Source organism: Propithecus coquereli, unplaced genomic scaffold (genome assembly GCF_000956105.1).
Source record: "Propithecus coquereli isolate 6110/MARCELLA unplaced genomic scaffold, Pcoq_1.0 Scaffold235, whole genome shotgun sequence".
Lineage (NCBI taxonomy): Eukaryota > Metazoa > Chordata > Mammalia > Primates > Indriidae > Propithecus > Propithecus coquereli.
Genome location: NW_012147897.1, coordinates 2306878 through 2327827, shown reverse-complemented (window position 1 = coordinate 2327827; position 20950 = coordinate 2306878). Strand labels below are relative to the sequence as shown.

General features: G+C 39.9%; 1 protein-coding gene across 1 annotated transcript in view; it reads left to right on the top strand.

The window, feature by feature from the left end:
* The window catches only part of CLPB (ClpB homolog, mitochondrial AAA ATPase chaperonin), a 144062-nt gene that overhangs the window by 30559 nt on the left and 92553 nt on the right, over positions 1-20950 (top strand). The gene's annotated exons all lie outside the window — the stretch shown is intronic.

Genomic DNA, 20950 nt, shown 5'->3' with positions numbered 1-20950 from the left:
ATCTCCTTCCACACGGGGCTCCCTGCAGACTACATTCTCAACATGCTCTCACCCTTGCCTGCCCCTTTGCCATCTTCTCCAGAGGCAGGAGGATGGATTCAGTCTTAGGTATTGGACTATACCTGGTGCATTGGACTGGTTAGTAGATGTGGAGAGGAAAGGGTTGTCTGAGAAACTTAGTTGCACTTGAGATAGGTCTCTCTTCTCTGCTCCTTTATTGTGAACTTGATCTCAGCCGCTCAGTTTTCTCATTTGCCCTCTTTAGCTCCAAGCATTTATTCTTTAAAAGAAAAATTGATATAAATAGGCTTTGTGGGTTGAGAGACCCAGAATCGAGTTCTGGTTCTGAGCCTTAATTGAATTTCAGAACTCCACGAAGACCCTGTTTCTTCATCGGAAATTACTATGAACATTTAGTAAATACCTGCTCGGAGCCAGGCCCTGTGCTAGTGTTTGGAGAATCTGATACCTTAGGGAGCTCACATCTAATGTAAAAAGAAGTGCAGGTAAGGAGACACAGTATAGTGTGATCAGTGATGTCAGAGCAGTGTGTACAGGATGTTATTGAAGCAGCAGATATGAGAGGACTCAGTCTGGTAGCAGAGTAGATTCTGTCCATATTATTTTGAGAATCAAGTAAGATAATGTGTGTGCTACAGGTTATAAATGGTGAGTTTTTATTCCCTGATGCCCCATTAGACCTGTACACACAAACACACATGTGTTTATTCTATGCCATTGATACTCCACCCCACCCACCAGTCTTCTTCCCCAACTTGTAGGTATTTCCATCTGCAAGAAATAGCCAGTGGTGCTGAAGGAGGAGGAGCTGTGTTCCTTTCTATGTGTAGTATTTTCGAGGTCGGGACTGAATAGGAAGCAACATTATACTTAAGAGTACTGTCAATTAGTGATCAGATAGCTTGTAGATGTGCTTTTGGGGACACTTCTCTCTGACTCTAATGAGTTGTTGGTTTAACTGATTGCTCTGTCTTTAGCAGGGCTATTAGCAAATCAGCGATGCTTGCTGAGCAAAGTGTTAGCTTGTATTTACTTGCTTTGGTCCTAGGTAAGCATCCATTTTGCCCCCTCCTCTTCCTTCCAGTATCCAGGGAAGACAGATTTTTACTGAAAATAACACACTCTCAGGTTGGATTTATTTATTCATATCACAAACATTTTTTTGGCCCCTACTATCTGCCAGGTACAGTTCTATGTGCTTGAAATAACATCAACGATATACAGACAAAGATCCCTGCCCACATAGAGCGTGTTTCTATACTAGTAGTGGTTCCTGGATAGAGAGAGGCATGCACAGACAATAAACAATATGTATAATGGATAAGTAAACTATATATTAGAAGGTAAGAAATGCTGTGGAAAAAAGGAAAAGTAGAACTTGTTAAAAAGGGAGTACCAGGAGTACATTGGTCAGGGTGAGTAGGCCTTATTGGTAAGGTACCCTGTGAGTAGTCTTAAAGGATTATCATGTCCATACCAGCACAATCTGCCAAAAAGTTTCTCCTTTTTAGAAATGTGCTGATTCTCATATAATCAATTACCAATCCTTCTGGAATCATATTGGCCAGGCCTGAAATGCCACCACCTTCGAATTGGATATAGATGAAGGGAAGATAAAAGGGCAGCACCCCTTCATTCAAAGCTGAAAGCAGAGAATTTTTTCTTCCTTTGGGGTGTTGGCAACCCAAGAGCTCAAGAGAGACATCCAAGATTAGTCCACTTATTTCACCCTTAGGTGCCTGCTTAATGTGTTAAGTCCTTAAGGATATAAAATATAATAGTCTCTATCCTTAAGGAGCTTAATTTTCATATGTATTTATTATTTTATTTAGTTTTGAATAGGAAATAACAGAGCTATAGTACTAAATTTGAAAAATAGGCACAGGAATTTAATTTATAATTTATTCCCTCCTTTTAATTCCATAAAGGGTTTGAGGTGACTTAAATTAAAATACAAATATAAATATACACAGGAAAGTTAAAACTAGATCATGATCAGAAATCATATTGGTTAAAGAAAAGATAATTGTATTAGGATTGAACCAGAGATTTTTCTTCTCTGAAAATAGGTTAATTGTTTTTGTAAAAATAATATAGAGAAGAAAGTAACAGTCACCTGAATTCCCTCTATCTAGAGATTGATCATCATATATATATTTACTTGTGCGTGTATAATTTTACATCAGTGGGACCATGCTGTCTTCACTGTAAATTAGGTAATTAGTGAAATCGAGTATTAATTTAGATTGAAGCTTCCTGATGAGCAAGGCATAAAAGAGATACAGAGAGTTTTATTTCTTCAGGAGAGAAAAACTTTGTCTTGGCATCCCTTTGTATTATCATTATATGCATCCAGCAAACATGTTTAAAAACTGCTGTGTGCTAGGCTATGGGGGGATTCAGAGAATAAGCAGTCACGGCTTTTGCCTTAAGAAGCTTACTTGGACTGCTGACATCAAGGACTTGAGTATTGTGTTGGACATTGTCTTCAGTAGCCATTCTGCCAAAGCTTTACCAACATTGTACTAGGACAATCCCTTTGCCAGCCCTAGTAACAGCTTGGGTGTAGTATTGACTCAAAGAGCAGTCATTGAGATCTGGCCCCGTTCTCCACAGTGAGCCCTCTATAAGCCTCATGCCACAAGGCACTTGTTTAGCCTGAGTCTGGGTGTCTCATTCTGTGTTGCACTCTGACCCAGCCCAGCTAAAGGCTAAGCCACAGGGTCCCAGGATGATCACTGTGACTTAGCATAGCCTTCACCGGCTAGTGCAAATATACACAGCCTTCAGCTAAATTCAATTAGTTTTTCTTTAAGAAGGGAAAGAAATCCAATTTTGCCAAACATGGACAGACGGTGGAAGGCACTTTGATGTTACAACCTCTCAGTGATGCTTTACTTAGTCACAAGTTCATAAGCAAGAAGGCTTAATTACTTGGGAAAACACAGGATTAAAACTGAACACAATGGCTGAGTATCCGCTCTCGGGCGACTTGATTCGAACCCATGCACCCAGTTCGTGTGTGGTGCAAACTTTGATGTGTGCTATGACAAGCTGAAAGTCATGACCCCCTCGGGGAAGCTCCTTCAGATGGCATTTGCAGGATGTGTAGGCAGAGAGGCAGGGTCTGCCAGGCTTGTTTGCTCAACTTTGATGTCCAAGCAGCCACAGGCCCCACTATTTGCTCTTTCACTGAGGGATAGATTGGGAGCCTCCTACCTTTCCCAGTGGACAATGGCCAGCAATGGAGTGTGACGACTGTTGACCATTCCAGGAGGCTGGTGGACCAGAACAGGGCTTTGGGAGGTGCAGAGTCTGGGGGGCCAAAAGCTGTTTATAGGACACATCATTTCTCCAGATGTAGCTTTCCTTAAAGCCCTAGTGTTGTTGGGTGCTTGTAATGGAGATAAAAATAGTTTTAGGAATTTTAGCAGGTACCAAGTACTGCTTGATCCTCTGTCCAACAATGCTAAGGTAGTTGTAAACTGAAAGTTTAAGTCTTTCCTATTCCTTTCTTTAGAGTATATGAGCAGAGGATAGTGGTTTAGAAGGAAAATGGTATGATTTAGATCGTTATATTTTCCAATTCCTCAAAAAAGATGCTGTCAAAACACATGTCTGATGAAGGAATAGTATGCAGAACATATAAAGAACTCTTACAAATCAATAATGAAAAGACAATTCAATTTTTTAAAAATGGGCAAAAGATTTGAGCAGACACTTCACCAAAAAGAGATCGGTGGCAAATAAGCACATGAAAAGATACTCAGCATTGTTAGTCGTTAAGAACATGCAAATTAAAATCACAGTGAGATACCACTACACACCTACCTACCACAATAGCTAAAATTTAGAAAAACTGACAATACCAGCTACTGGCAAGAATACAGAACAATTGTCATACATTGCTGATAGGAACACATAGTGGTATAGGCACAGTGGAAAACACTTTGGCAGTTTCTTATAAAGGTAAAGCATACTTTTACCATGCAACCCAGCATTAGCAACTCCTAGGTATTTGTCCAAGAGAAATAAAAACATGCATCTGCAAAATGACCTGTATGTAAATATTTATAGCAGCTTTTTTCATAACCACCAAAAGCTGGAAATAACCCAAATATCCATCAACTGATGAATGGACAAATTGTGGCACATCCATACAGTTAAAAAGAAAAAAAAAAACTCAGAAGTAAAAGAAAAGAAAAGAACAAACTACTCATACATGCAGCAACATGGATGAATCTCAAAAGCCTTATGCTAAGTTGAAGCCAACACAAAAAGCTACCTACTGTATAATTCCATTTATACGACATTCTGGAAAAGGCAATCTACTCTAAAGACAGAAATCAAATTATTGGTTTCCAGGGTTTGGGAGTGGGAGGAGGATATAAAGGAACTTTTGGGGTGATGGAAATATTCTATATCTTGATTATGGTAGTGGTTACATGACTGCATACCATTATCGAAACTCATCAAATTATACATCTTAAAAAGGATGCATTTTACTATGTATAAATGATACTTTAAAACTGACCAAAAAAATCTTTTTGAAAAGCTGTTATTCCTTATTAATTCTGACCAGTGGCATATTGAGAATTCATGTTTGTAGTGTCAAAATTAATTCATATTATTAATGATCACCTGGAATGTTTTGAATCCTTGTTGTTGTTGATATCTCACATTAAAGTACTGTGTATTTTGATTGTCAGTGGGGAATGAAGATTTGTGAATTCATACCATTAGTGATGCCACGAAGTATAATTACTGATGAATAGTGATAAATTCACTTTATGAGTAATATACAGCGGGCTTGTATAAATTCACAAAGTGTATGATTCTTCATTCCAGCAAGGAGAAAGTTCAGGTACAGGACTGGGAGTTTGCCTCTTCCACACCATTCTTGGGCTCCTTATCCCTGGACTCCCATGCATGGAGACCACCTATATAGTGAGGCCATTGTGGTGCTTCAGGAACCATAGATCCTGAAAGGGAGGGTGGTATGGGGAAATTCAGATTTGGGTCTATTTGGGCATTTCGGTTGCTTTTGCGAGAGCACAAAGCACCAGCAGAACTGTTTGAAATTCCCCACCAGAGTCTCCCTCCCTCCTTCTGTCTTTTTTCCCCGGGTGCATTTCATCAGCATCGGAAGGACTGGTTCCCGGCACTGCCTTCCCTGCTTGGCCAGGGTCCCTGAGGAACTGAGCTAATGAGTGGATAACACGCATTTGCCAAGGCCTTCCTGGATGTGGTACCTGGGCTTTGTTAATTTTAAAGTGCTGCCATCCTTGGCTGAAGACCATTTAATTCCCTGTCGTAGCAGTCATTTATTTTTAGCATTTGCTTCTTTTCTCTCCACTTTACTAAGGGGAGAAGGTGCATTAAACCCTGTCTTTAAGAAACCAACAGCCCAAGCCAGATTGCTGTCCTGCAGGAAAGGTTTTATAGGCTTTTCTTTGTGGGCCAATACAGCTTCACAGGTGTTCTTAGAGCAAAGAGCCAACGCTGCTTTTGCAGCTAGACCACTGGCATCCTCCCTGGGAGGCTCTCCTTCCTTGCTGGCTGGTCATAGGCAGAGCAGGCAGAGCACTTCCTGCACCTGTCCTTGAATGTAGGTCCTTAGGGAGCCTGACCACATGGAGGTCTATCCTGCCTTAAGGGTGTAGAGGTTCTTTCCAGGTTCCCCAGCCTATTCTTGGCCTGGCTTGTGCTACAGAGTGGCACTTCCTTCTGCCCAAGGAGCCTGGGCTTTGTGCTATTTGATCTCTGGACTGTAGTGATCGATAATGGCTGTAGTTGATTAGGTGCTTCCCATGTGCCAGGCTCATGTCATACACTTCCCATGTTGGCTCTAATCCTCAGGGCAATCCTGAAAAGGGAGGGATTATTATCCCTATTTTACAGATATGGAAAATGAAAACTCAGAGATGCACAGGGAGCCAGGATTTGATGTTGGGTCTCTCTGAACCCCAAACCCTTGTTCTTTCCACTGGACTACACTGCCTATAGAGGGAAGAGATGAGGAGTAAGGCCATGGGCTAGACCAAGGGATGCTGAGACCAGGAGTCAAGTCAGTTAACCTAAACATTTGTAGCCCCATAATATTCCATAATTAAAAAAAAAAGAGTCAAGTGAGCTCAGTCAGGGGTTCTTAATGACCCACTATGTGCTCGGTGATTTTTTTGTTTTTTTCAAAATACTATGGGGTTATAAATGCTTTTGTTTACATGGATTGCTTTTGTAATGCTTGAATCAGAGCTATAAGTGTGCCCATCACCCAAATAGTGTTCATTGTACCCGTTAGGTAGGTTTTCGCCCATCGCTTCCTCCCTTCTCTCCCCTGCTTGATTTCCACTGAGTTTTACTTCCCCCTGTGCACATGTGTACTCATCAGTTAGTTTCAATTTAATAGTGAGTACATGTGGTGTTCATTTTTCCATTCTTTAGATACTTCGCTTAGGATACTTCGCTCAGTTTCATCCAAATTGTTGCAAAAGGCATTAATCCATCCTTTTTATGGCTGAATAGTATTCCATGGTATACATATACCACATTTTGTTAATCCTCTCATGAATTGATGGGCACTTGGGTTGATTCAACATCTTTGCAATTGTGAATTGTGCTGCAATAAATATTCGAGTACAGGTGTCTTTTTGATAAAATGACTTTTTTTCCTTTGGGTAAATACCCAGTAGTGGGATTGCTGGATCAAATGGTAGGTCTACTTTTAGTTATTTGAGGAATCTCCATACAGTTTTCCATAGAGGTTGTACTAATTTGCAGTCCTACCAATAGTATATAAGCATTCCTTTCTCTCTGCACCCAACCCAGCATCTGTTGTTTTTGGACTTTTTAATAAAAGCCATTCTCACTGGGGTAAGGTGATATCTCATTGTGGTTTTAATTTGCATTTCCCTGATGACTGGGGGGACATTGAACATTTTTTCATATGTTTATTGGCCATTTTTCTGTCTTTTTGTGAAGAGCTTCTGTTCATGTCTTTTGCCCACTTTTTGATGGGGTTGTTTGATTTTTTTCTTGCTGATTTGCTTGAGTTCTTTGTATATTTTGATTCTTAGCCCTTTATCAGAGGTATAGCTTGTGAATATTTTCTCCCATTATGTAGGTTGTCTATTTCCTTTGTTGATTATTTCCTTAACTGTGCAGAAGCCTTTTAATTTAATCAAGTCCCATTTATTTATTTTTGTTGTTGCTGTAATTGCCATTGGGGTCTTAGTCATTAATTTTTTGCCTAGATCAATATCTAGAAGAGTTTTTCCTACATTTTCTTCTAAAATTCTTATGGTTTCATGCCTTACCTTTAAGTCTTCTATCCATCTTGAATTAATTTTTGTGAGTGGTGAGAGATATGGATCCTGTTTCATTTTTCTGCATGTGGTTATCCAATTTTCCCAGCACCATTTATTGAATAGGGCTTCTTTTCCCCAGTGTATATTGTCATCTGCTTTGTCAAAGATCAGTTGGCTGTATGTGGATTGTTTTAAATCTGGGTTCTCAGTACTGTTCCATTGGTCTATGTCTCCAAGCTTAGATGGCTATATGAGGATTGTTTTAAATCTGGGTTCTCTGTTCTGTCCATTGGTCTATGTCTCTGTTTTTGTGCCAATACCATGCTGTTTTGGTTGCTATAGTCTTGTAGTATAGTTTGAAGTCTGGTAATGTGATGCCTCCAGATTTGTTCTTTCTGCCTAAGATTGCTTTGGCTATTTGGGCTCTTTTCTTGTTCCAAATGAAACACAGAATTATTTTTCTAGATCTGTGAAATGTGATGTTGGTATTTTGATGGGGATTGCATTGAATCTATACATCACTTTGGATAATATGGACATTTTAACAATATTGATTCTACTGATCCATGAGCACAATATGTTTTTCCATTTGTGTCATCTGTGATTTCTTTCCTTAGTGTTTCATAATTCACTCTGTAGAGATCTTTTACTTCCTTGGTTAAGTATATTCCTAGGTATTTTATTTTCTTTGTACCTATTGTGAATGGTGTTGAGTCTTTTATTTGACTCTTAGCTTGACTGTTATTAGTGTATAGAAATGCTACTGATTTGTGTACATTGATTTTGTATGGGTGATTTTGAGAAATCTAGAAACAGACAAGCACTCTCCTTATTTTCAAAAAGCTGACAGAAAAGGGATAAAACAAGTCCCACTTTGGAGAATGAGGCAGAGTGTGGTCAGTGCCACAGAGAAGACCACATAGAGTGCTGTGGGCGAGATCACGCTGTGTAGAGGCAACATCATGAACAGAGGTCCTTTCTGAGGAGCTGGGCCTTGAAAGATGGACAGGATTTGATCCGTAACGTCAGAGAGTAGAAGGACTGCATGTTTGCAAGGGTGAGAAAGTAGGATATGCTAGAGCTAGTAGGTGGAACTGGTAGAGTCTGGGGACTTGAGAGTGAGACAGAAAGACCTTAACTGGCAATGACCACGATCCTCTTTCTGGCTCTGACAGTCTAGCATGTGCAAGAGTTATGGGCTCTAGAGCCAGACTACCTGGGTTCAAATCCAAGTGCTTTCTCTTACTAGTTTTATGCCTTGGCAAGTTCTTTCACTTTTCTGTGATTGTATCCTTTGACATAAAATGGGGATAATAAGCAGATCTACCTTAAAAGCTGTTTTGAGGTTTAAATGTGTAAATATATATAAAGTGTTTAGAACAATGCCTGCCATATAGTAAGCACTCAGTAAGGGTTTACTACTTTAGTTAATAGTAGCATAGTAGTAATAATAGTAGTAGTGCTTTATTGTTATTACTAATTCTGCTGATGATGATTGTGAATGGCCTGTAGGTAAGCTTACCTTTGATTAAGGTGGGGATATCACCTATCTCTCATCAGTAGTCTCATAGGTGACTCAGAAGCAGTAGGGCTTTGGGGATTTTTTTCTCAATCTTTTTCGTCTAAGAAGCTGAGCCTAGAACATGGGACCCCTAAGCAGGGTACCTTCATATGGGGCTGGCTTTTGTCTCAGGTGTCTATCTACCCAGTGCAGGACAGTGCCCAGTATTTCCAGCAAAGAAGGATGAGTGAGGGTGCTGGTCAAGTGCCTGGAATGCCAGCACCGTGCCCCCAGAAAAGTGTGCTGGGCTTGATGTTTCTCCCACTGCTGCTGCTATGGCCGATTATCTCCAAGTAACAAAGAGTCATTTCTAATCATATTTGGAATCGTTGCTCAAGATAATCCTGTTTTGTAGTAATGATATTCCAATTCCAGCATACACCCGTTCTAGTTTGGCAGACGCATGCCTCAACCTCAGGCAACCCAAGACACTGCTCTTTGGAAAGCAGTGCCAGCTCATTTGCCTAACATGATAGTCTCAGGGTACCCCCACCCCCAACCCCCACTCCAATGCTATATTCTGTCCTGGGGTACTGTGTTCAGTGCTATCTTCATGGAAAGTGTCTCTTAGAGACAGGAGAGTATCCAATGCTCATCTACTTCAGCTGCTTGAGGAAGAGTGTTCCATTTCTAGGGACTGTGACGTGGTCCCTCTTCTTCAGAAGACCTCTTAAAAGCAGCTGTGCCGTAAGCTGCTTATCTTAATAGGGCTGCCAGGCTGGTGGATTTGCAGTAGATATGGTGGGTATATGTGTGTTTCAGAAAGGTATTTGCCTGTCTCTCATGACATCCATATGAATAAAATATGATGTGGGAAATAGTATAGTCAGACTAATAAATGGTGAATGACTTGGTTCATTGTTTATATATGAATGGACCTCAGGCTGGAGAACAGACTCAAGTGGTGAGCCATGGGACTCTGTCCTATTCGGTAGTTATATCACTGATTCCATTGAGGTCACTGACAAGTGCCAACCAGACTGGCAGATTAAATGAAACCTAAAGAGGTACTCATATGTTGGGTGAAACAATTAGAGACATTAAAAAAAGATCTGGAGCAATGGTTAAATCTTTGTTGATAAAAATTAACAGGGATGAGTATATAGGTCAAACAAGTAAAATAAAAAACCAACTATAAAATCCAAGGTGCAGTACTAAAAAGTAAAGCCTAGTAGCCAACTAAATCTCAGTTATGTGAGTCAACAGTGCAACATGAGGCCCCAGCAGTAAATTAATTCGACAAATATTTATTGCTCTATGTGGACCCTGCATGTGAGGAAACAGAGATGGTCAAGGCACATCCCTGCTTTGGGGAGCACACAGTCTTGTTATGTATGACATGACAGGGAAGAACAGGGGCTCTACAATGAGACTGCCTGAGTTTAAAACCTAGCTCTGCCTCTTACTAGTTCTTAGTTTCCTCATCTGCAAATGAGAATAATGATAGCACCTACTTCACCATAAGGTGGTTGTGCAGATTAAAATGCACATATAACTACTTAGTGCAGTTCAGTAAGTACAGAATAAGTATACAGTAAGTATCTGCTACTGTTATTAATATTATTGTTTTTCTTATGGTTGTTATTTTTACCCCAAATCTGAGAGATACACTAGCCCCATCATACTCTTACAGGTCATTTGCCTGGAGAGAGCCTAGCCTGGGCCCATACTGTAGTAAGAAGCCCTAACAACCAGGGCCTAACCACACTGGCCCATAAGTTTAGTGGCCATGTGTTATGAACCACAAATTGAAAGACATGGATATGTATTTAGAACTAGGCTGAGGATGTGAAATTGGGATTGTCCTGGAAACCCCGTGATGGGTGATCTTGATTCCTTGGCTCTGTGCTTAATGTGCTGTGCCTTCATTGAGCCATGCCCCTAATTATGTCACCTCTGTCTGGGCCCACCACTGATTTTGACCCTTGTCCATCTCAGACTCCCTCTTACCCCAGCTAGCTTCTGTGACCTGCTTTGCTTTAACTACCGTCTGAAAATATCACAGTCCCTGGTACTATGTAGTAGGGGCTCAGTAACTATGAGGTAGTAAGACAGACTAACGGATGGTCAGATGGGTGAGAGCCAGTGTGGTTTAGGGAAATGTGTACCAGATTTGGACCCAGACAGATTTGGATTGGATCCCCGTGCTTGTTTAATGTGTACTCTGGGTAGCTCATGTTATCTTGCCGAATCTCAATTTACTCAGTTATAAAATGTGACTGGCACCTCATTGCAAGTTGTTATAAGGATCTGAAATAGTAAATGTAAAGTGTCTAACACACTGTAGCTGCTTTATTATTACTGATGTTTACCTTTTGAGGTAAGTAAACAAAATATTATTATACTGATTTGAGGAAATTGGGGCACATTTTCTGCACAGGTATCTTAATGAATCTTTAATTCATTTCCTAAGGAAGCTGGCTCTAAAAAGAAAACTGCTCTCCTTGCTCTTTCTACCCCCAGCTTATGCCCCCATATCACAGGACCTCTAGATTTAGCACAGGCCAGTGCCTTTGGTCACGCCACCTGGCTTTCCTGACCAGCCAGGAGACCAGGTTACTGAATGAGCCACAGCTCATTTGACTTCCCAGCAGACCTCCTGAACTGTGACCCCTTTGCTTCCTCCCCTCATTGAGGTGTACACTGGGTTGAGAATAGGTCACTCTTTGTCTTCTCCTTGGGACCCATGACACTCATCACAGTGGCCCTCTGCTTTAGATGTGGGGAATGGGGAGGAGGAGAAGTTGAAGGAGCTTCTTCTGAAGCTCAACGTTGTATGGGGATGACCTGGAGCTGGGATCACTGCCCTTCTTGCTTCACCAACTCCAGCTGCTCTCCAGCCATCTTTGACATGCGCCTAGCCCAGCACAGGCCTCAGCTCACACCACAGGTTTCCTTGCTCTTCCCTAAACAATGTGAGTACCCCAATCACCTCTAGCCACTGAGAGCAGAAAGCCTTAACATCAATTGATGTAACTGCTCTCCCATGCATTTGACTCCCCACTGCCCTGAAAGCAGGAGCCCATCAAGGTCAGTGCGAGCCAACTTCCTACAAGCACTCCCACTTCTAATCTGATTAAAGCCTGATCAGCAAATTAATTTGGCTGTGGCCCCAAGGGAGTTCCATGAATCCCACAAACTGCCACTTAGGGACCACCCTCCTATTCATATCCTCAGCTTTGTGTGGGTACTGCCCATAGCCCCGGAAGGGCCTGGTGCTCAGGAGAGGATGATGAAGGTTTTCCACAACTAAACCTCCTGTGGCCTACTTGGGACCTTCAGGTGGGAGAAGGCTGGGCAGGGCAGGGACAGTTGCCTTCCACCTTTCCCCCACTTCCCATCAAATGAAAATGACTTCATTTATTCATCTTTCATTTATTTATTCATGCACTCATTTAGAAAACACCTATGACTACTTACTATGATCCCAGGACTGGGCAAAGAGCTGGTAAATAAGGTTGATTCATGACCCTTGCCCGATAGTGTAGTGGGAAAGACAAATAAAAATAAACAAGCAATCTTGATACAATATGTTGAGGGTTACCTACCATGGGGGCAAGTACTGGTTGCTGTGCAGACAAAGAGGAAGGGCATGGACCCAGGCTGGGAGTCAGAGAAAGCTAAGTTGAGTTAATGATGGTATCACCAAGGAAGGAGTCCTCAAAGTGAATGAGCACTAACCAGTTGAAGCAAGAGACAGCAGAAGGAATGACATCTTTGATGGCCTTTGATGTACTTCAGGGAGTTCATTGTTTTCACTGGGTCCTTAATTCTTCAGCCCCCAAGGTCACTAAATCAGATAGGAATTAGAAGTTCTGTAATTGAGAGACTCCCTGTAAGGAATTAACTTTTGGAACAAATGGTCTAATTTGATTAATGTATAAATAGAAGGGGAAAGGGGATCAACCCTTTAAAAAAAGCATCTGCTACATTGCTGCATATCCAGCCTGTTACTTCTAATTGCTGCATCACATTTCATAGTGGGTGGCTACCACATTTAACTTATCCATTCCCTAGTGATGGACACTTGATTACCTGTGACTCTCCACTGCCACAGAATGCTATGATGAGTAATTTCCTATGTTGGCCTTTATGGACCTGCATAAGAATGTCTCTGGGAATTATGTATTCAGGAACAGAAGTGCTGGGTCATAGGGTAAGGTGCTTTAGTTTGATAAGGTACTATATAAAAGATTGGTTTCCAGAATGGCTATACAGTCTATATCCTGACAGTACATGAAGAGTCCCAGATCCCCCTTACCAATACTTGCCATTTTTCAGCTTTCTAACTTTTGTCAATATGTTGAATTTAAAATGAGGCCTTGTTATTTTGGTTTGCATTTCTGTAATAACAAATGAGCTTGAGGATCTCTTCATATACTTAATAATAATCTTTTTTTGGTTTCCTCCTCTGGACATTGGCTCTTCATATCCTTGCCTCATTTTTCTCTTGGGCCTTCTGATCCTAGCATTTCTATTAAAACCTGAGTTGAGGCCAGCTGTGGTGGCTCATACTTGTAATCCTAGCACTTTGGGAGGCCAAGGCAGGAGGATCACTTAAGGCCAGCAGTTCGAGACCAGTCTGAGCAACATAGCTAGACTCCATCTCTACAAAAAGTAGAAAAAATAGCCAGGCATCATAGTGGTACACCTGTAGTCCCAGCTACTCAGGAGGATCACTTGAGGCAAGAGGACACTTGAGCCCAGGAGTTTGAGGTTGCAGTGAGCTATGATCACACCACTGCACTCTAGCCTGGGTGACAGAGTGAAACCCTATCTAAAAAGAAAAAGAGAAAGAAAAACCTGAGTTGAGGCAAAGTGTTCCTACAGCCTGTTAGCTACCTGAGTATAGGGAAGTGAGGAGCAATATAGCACACTTCTTGTGCTACAGATGTTCTCTGCTTCCCCAAATTAGTAAGGGAAATAGGATATCTAGAGGTTATCTCTAGTCTTCAAGGTCGATACTGGCATTGGTAGGCGTATCTTTCCACAGACCACCAGAGGCCAAATCTGGAGCTGGCTAAGAGAATTGCTGATATTCTTAAGCCTTGTCCAGTGAGGACCTGTGGAGTAATTCCTTTGAGTGGAGAGGTTTCCTGTTATAGAAAAACATAATTGAGTGGAATGTTATACTCTGCCTACTTTAGTCCAGCTTAAGACCATGAAGGCCTAGCTTTAGACCTCAGCCCATTTGGTACTAGCTACTCAAATTTAAGGCAGTAATGCCTAAACCCTGCCTACAACATGGCCGCCAATATGCTAGCACCAGAAGAAAGGAGAGATTGCAATTGTCCTTTGGTGGATCACCTCTAATAGCAATGCCTGCCTTCTTTTGTGCCATCAGATTCTGTTCTTATTATTCACCTTGTACTCCACGTTACAGCCAGGTGGGCTAACTTACCATCTCCCATGTAAGTCACCTTCTCCAAATACAGTTTTGAATTTCTGTTTCAGCAGAAAACAAAAGAGGCAGAAATCACTTCATTTTCAACATCTCATTACTGCTGCTCCTGTATGCTATTTCTTTTGCCTTGCCTTAACTTCTGGTACCAGTGTACCTTGGTTTCTGACTACTTACTTGGTTTATAATCTACTGTTCACTACATCCTCTAGTCTTTGACCTCTGACCTGGGTTTTGACTTTCTGACTGTCTGCCTGGTGTCTGGCCCTTGATTCTATTTTGACTGTGGACTTGGCACTCCCTAGTCCTGTCCTACTGCTAAGCCTATTTTCATCATCCTTGCCTTAGCTTTCTCTAACCTGGCTAGCCCCCTACCCTGCTTCTGCCCTGCTGGAGGCCATATTTCCACTGAGGTTCTTTTTTTTTTTTTTTTTTTTTGCCCGGGCTAGAGTGCCGTGGCATCATCCTAGCTCACAGCAACCTCACACTCCTGGGCTCAAGCAATCCTTCTGCCTCAGCCTCCCGAGTAGCTGGGACTACAGGCACGTGCCACCATGCCCGGCTAATTTTTTCTATGTATTTTTAGTTGTCGAATTAATTTCTTCCTAATTTTAGTAGAGACGGGGTCTCACTCTTGCTCAGGCTGGTTTCGAACTCCTGAGCTCAAATGATCCGCCCGCCTCGGCCTCCCAGAGAGCTAGGATTACAGGCGTGAGCCACCGCGCCTGGCCTCCACTGAGGTTCTTTTGTTGATCAAAGCTTGTGGTGAACCACACTCATATAGTCCTCTCATCTGATTTGGCTGGCTTCTCCAAGAAAGACCTGACCCCTTTGGAGCTCTTAGATGCTTTATGAGAATGTGAAAGCTGTCGGACAAAAGCCAACTAGCCATCTGGCAAGGTATTTAGTGCCAGCGTTGGCCACTGAGCAGCCACAGTTTCTTTAGTCCTATCTATGCCACACAGTGATGCTGCTGCCCTTTTGAGTTTTATTGAAAGTGAAGGGTATCATCTCTGAGGTTGCAGGATGAGTCACTATCTTGGATGCTTACCCTCCTTGGCCTCCAAGTTTGTGAAGTGAATTGCCTATTTCCTTTGATTGAGTTAGCAGCCCCAGGGCCAGTCCTAGTCACTTTTCTCTCCACATCCTGCCAGACCACTGTCTGCCCTCCAGGACCAAGGGCAGCATACATGGTTGCTTGGACACGACTGAAGCCTGCAAATTGGACAGATGGAATCAATACTCCTGAACCTGGAGAGGCCCAGGTAGCACAGTTAGTGACACTAGCTGCCTAGAGGGACAGCCTGCCATGGGAGGGGATGTGATTGAATGGTGATTGGACACAGCATCTGAGGATTAACCAAATTATGTCCCTTTGAGTTTAATTGACAAACCCTTCTCACATGTCATCTAGTGCAGAATATGGAAGAGCTGCCTTCTTAACACAGGGCTATGCCAGCATGAGTCGTGGGGGTGGTCAGGTATAGATCTAGTGCCACCCACAGCCCAGATTCATGTTTTTATTGCTAAAATTATATAGACAAAGGGAAGTGAGCTTATATTTGTGGAGCTTTTTTTATGTGCCAGGCACTATGGAGTTTTATATACTTATCTCATAACCTGCAAGGGAGCCATCCATCATTTTCTCCATTTTTCTGGTAAGGAAATGGAGACTCAGAGGTATAGTAACTGGTCCAAGATCACATAATCAGTAAGTAACAGAGCTTTGATTCGAACCCAAGTCTCTCTTTGCTTGTTATAAAATGCCATGATGTCTTCCCAATTTAAATGTCTTAGTTTATACTTCTCTTGACTTCCCTACAGCCCAACCACAGGGTCAGTGTACATAGTAATAATAACTAATGTTTGTTGAGTAGTTATTATGTGTCAGGCACTGTCCTAAGCAACTTTATATACATTAACACAGCCAAATGACCTAGATGCTCTTATTATCCCTGATAATCACCATGAGGTTGCAAAATGGTGATTTTCTAATTTCATCATTCCTTCTACAGTTATTTTCATTCTACAGTAAGAAAGAGCTTTCCCTTCTCCATTTACTTATTCATTTTCAATGTAGACTTCAGTATGGAATCTTATTTTACTCAATGGGTTATAATTATATATACTTATAATCCATTACTGTCATTATTCATTTTGATGCTCAGATTGTTCCAGATTTTACAGCCTGTTTTCTTAACCTCTGTGACATACTACCTATCTATCACATATTGTTTTGCACTGCCATCAGTGAGTTTGCCTATCTATATCAGCCTTTTTGTACCCTCTTGGCTTTTAACCTCCTGGGAAACAGGAAGACTGATGCCAATCTTAATCCAAATTATGTATAAACTAAGAGTAAATAGTATCCAAGTAAAAACCTGACAGATTCTACTATGAATTAAATATATGAGTTTTAGATAAGGATTTTTAGCTGCTTAGAGACTCTTCTCATTTCTCTTTGAGCTCTTAATCCATATTCTGGATAAATTACCTTTGAAAGGTAATTTTTAAAATCCTTTTAGGTAAGGTAAGTAGACACAGAAGACTCAACTATTAATATATTAGGTCAAATGTAGGAGAACTTTAGCTACGTGGGAGATAGATTCTGTGTTTTGACTTACCTGTAAGGACTGTGTGTGTGTATGGAAGTTAGTGTAATTCATTCATTCATTTCAGCAAATAATTGAGCCAGGTACTGTTCCTATTGAAGGTAATGAAATTCAAACCAGGCAATGTGTAGAAAACCATCAACACTACTGGTTACAAATACTAAAAAACTAACAAGGAAGTGAAAACAAACTATAGTTTGGCATTTTAATAGTTATGATAATTAGAGTAACTGGTTTGAAATGGTTACCATTTATGCCTTAAAAACATTAACAGTTTTGACGGTCAGTAAGGAAAAAGTAGCCATATGAAGAGAAAAATGGGAAGGACATGAATAAGGGATTCATGAAGAAAGAAATACACTGACTGTTAAACATATTTTTTAAAAAATTCAGCCTCACTAGTAATCAAAGAAATGCAAGTTAAACACAAGCATGATTCCATTTTCGGTTTTTTAGATTAGAGAAAGAAAAAAAACCCAACCTATTGTTTTACAATAAGGGATTGGTTAAATAAAGTATGGAATAGTCTTGTAGTGGAATACTGTGTAGCCATTAAAAACAATGTTGTAGATAAATATGTAATACATGCAAGGGGTTGTGTGTGTTTAGAGAGAAAGTTTATATATGGTCCCATTTTTGGAAATAAAAATATATACATATTCATTACAGAAACTGGAAAGATATATGTTCTAAGACATTTTTCTCCTTGTTGGTTATCTATATTTTCTGATTTTTTTATAGCGAACACGAGCCCTTTAATATTAGAGGGGGGAAAAAAGAAAGCATTAGTAGGAACATTACATAATGTAAGAAGAAGGGAAGCCAACATGTATCGAGCACTTCCTAGGTCAAGCACTGTCTAATTTAACCTCACAGTGACCTTTCAGAGCCCTTGCTTTGGTCACACTCCCTCCAGTCCATTCTCATACAGCCACTGGAGTGATTTTTCTAATTGCAAAGGTTGGAAAGAAACACACCAATCTATAGATTGTGGTTAATCTTGGAATTTAGATTAAGGAGATGGATATAAGAGGAGACTTTCATTTTTTAATTTAATATTTCAATATAGTGTGAATTTTTTCTAAGGATGTATATCTTTTGTAGTGGGTAGAAAAGCATGTATGATCATGTCACTTCCTCTTTAAATCCTTCAGTAGCTTACCTCATCTCCCACTGTTCTTCCCCTTGCACTCTGGACTCCCTCTCTCTCCTTTCTTCAGGTAAAGCATTCTGCTCTATTGCCTCCAGGATTTATCAGGTACTCCTACTTTACCATCCCAGATTTGGCTACTATCCTTCCAGTCTTAAATACCATTTCCTCTGGGAGGCCTCTCTTTTTAATTATTTATTTAATTAGTTTTTTTAATTGACGAAAATTGTATATATTCATCATGTACGACATGGTGTTTTGAAATATGTATACATTGTAGAGTGGCCAAATTGAGGTATTACCTTATATACTTATCTTTTGTGGTGAGAACGCTTAAAATCTACTCTCTCAGCGATTTTCAAGAATACAACACATTGTTATTAACTATAATCACCATATACAATAGAGCTCTTTAACTTATTCCTCCTGTCTCACTGAAACTTCATATCCTTTAACCAACATCTCCTCCTCCCCACCACCCCCTGGTAACTACCATTCTACTCTCTACCTCTATGAGTTCAATTTTTTTAGATTTCACATGTGAATGAGATCATTCAGTATTTATTTTTCTGTTCCTGACTTATTTCACTTAACATAATATCCTCCAGGTTCATCTATGTTATTGTACATGACAGAATTTCCTTCTTTTTAAAGGTTGAATAGTATTCCATTGTGTATATATAAAGCACTTTATTCATGTGTTGATAGACATTTAGGCTGATTCCATTTCTTGACTATTGTGAATAATGCTGCAATGAACATGAGAATCCAGATATCTCTTTGACATTACTAATTTCACTTCCTGTGTATATATATACCTAGTAGTGGGATTACTGGATCATATGGTAGTTCTATTTTTAATTTTCTGAGGAACTTCCATACTATTTTCCATAATGACCACTAATTTACATTCTCACCGTGAGCAAGGATTCCCTTTTCTTCACATCTTCGCCAACACTTATTTTTTTACTTTTTAGCATTCGAACAGGCGTGAGGTGATATCTCTTTGTGGTTTTAAATTTCCCTGATGGTTAGTGATACTGAGCATTTTTTCATATACCTTTTGACCATTTGTATATCCTCTTCTGAGAAATGTTTATTCAGGTCTTTGGTCCATTTTTTAATTGGGTTATTTCTTTTCTTACTATTGAGCTGCTTGAGTCCCTTGTATATTTTGGATATTAATCCATTATCAGATGTATGGATTATAAGTATTTTCTCCGATTTCTTAGGTCTTTGCTTCATTCTGTTGATTATTTCCTTTGCTGTGCAGAAACTTTTTGGTTTGATGTAATTCCGTTTGTCTAGTTTTGCTTTTATTGCCTGTGCTTTTGGGGTCATGTCCAAAAAAATCATTGCCCAGACCAGTGTCATGGAGATTTTCTCCTGTGTTTTCTTGTAGTAGTTTTATACTTTGAGGTCTTATGGCTTAATTAAGTCTTTAGTCCATTTTGAGTTGATTTTCATACATAGTGTGAGTTGAGGGTCTAATTTATCCTGCATGTAGACACTCAGTTTTCTTAGCATCGTTTATTGATGAGACTCTCTTTTGCCCATTGTGTGTTCTAGGCACCTTTGTCAAAAATTCATTGACCATGAATATGTAGATTTATTTCTGGTTGCTTTATTCTGTTCCATTGGCCTCTGTGTCTGTTTTTATGCCAGTACCATGTTGTTTTGATTACTACAGCTTCATAGTATATTTTGAAGTCAGGTAGTGTAATGCCTCCAGTTTTGTTCTTTTTGCTCAAGATTGCTTTGGCTATTCAGGGTCTTTTGTGGTTCCATGCAAATTTAAGGATTGTCTATTTCTATAAAATATGTTATTGGAATTTTGATAGGGATTGCATTGAATCTGTAGATCACTTTGGGTAATATGGACATTTTAACAGTATGAATTTTTCTAATCAATGAGCACCAGATAGCTTTCCATTTATCTGTGTCTTCTTCAGTTTCTTTCTTCAATGTTTTATAGTTTTCAGTGTATAGGTCTTTCATCTCCTTGGTTAAATTTATTCCTAAGTATTTCATTTTTTCTTTTGTAGCTATTATAAATGGGATTGTTTTCTTGATTTCTCTTTTGGATTGTTGGTTGTTAGTGTATAGAAATGCTACTCATTTTTGTATTTTGATGTTGTGTCCTGTAACTTTACTGAATTCACTTATTAGTTCTAACAGATTTTTTTTGGTGGGGTGTAGTCTTAAGATTGAGCTCATTTTGTCTGCAAACAGAACAGTTTAACTTCTTCTTTTCCAATTTGGATGCCCTTTATTTCTTTCTCTTGCCTAATTGCTCTGGCTAAGACTTCCAGTACTGTGTTGAATAGAAGTAACAAGAGCGTGCATCCTTGTCTTGTTCCTGAAAAGCTTTCAACCTTTGAGTATGATGTTAGCTGTGAATTTGTCATATATGACCTTTGTTGTGTTGAGATATGCATTCCTTCAATACCCAATTTGTTGAGAGTTTTTATCATAAGAGGATGTTGAATTTTGTCAAATGCTTTTTCTGCATCTATTGAGATTATCATATGACTTTTGTCCTTCATTCTGTTAATGTGGTATATCACATTTCTGTACATTGAACCATCTTGCATCTCAGAGATAAATCCCACTTGATCATAGTGAATGATCCTTTTAATGTGCTGTTGAATCAGTTCACTAGTAGTTTGTTGGGAATTTTTGCATCTCTGTTCATCAGGAATATTGGCCTGTAATTTTGTTTTCTTATAGTGTCCTTGTCTGGCTTTGGTGTAAGGATAATGCTAGCCTTGTAAAATGAATTTGAAAGTATTTCTTCTCATTCAGTTTTTTGGAAAAGTTTAAGAAGGATTGGTATTAGTTCTTTAAGTATTTAGTAGAATTCAGCAGTGAAGCCATCAGTTTCTGGGCTTTTCTTTT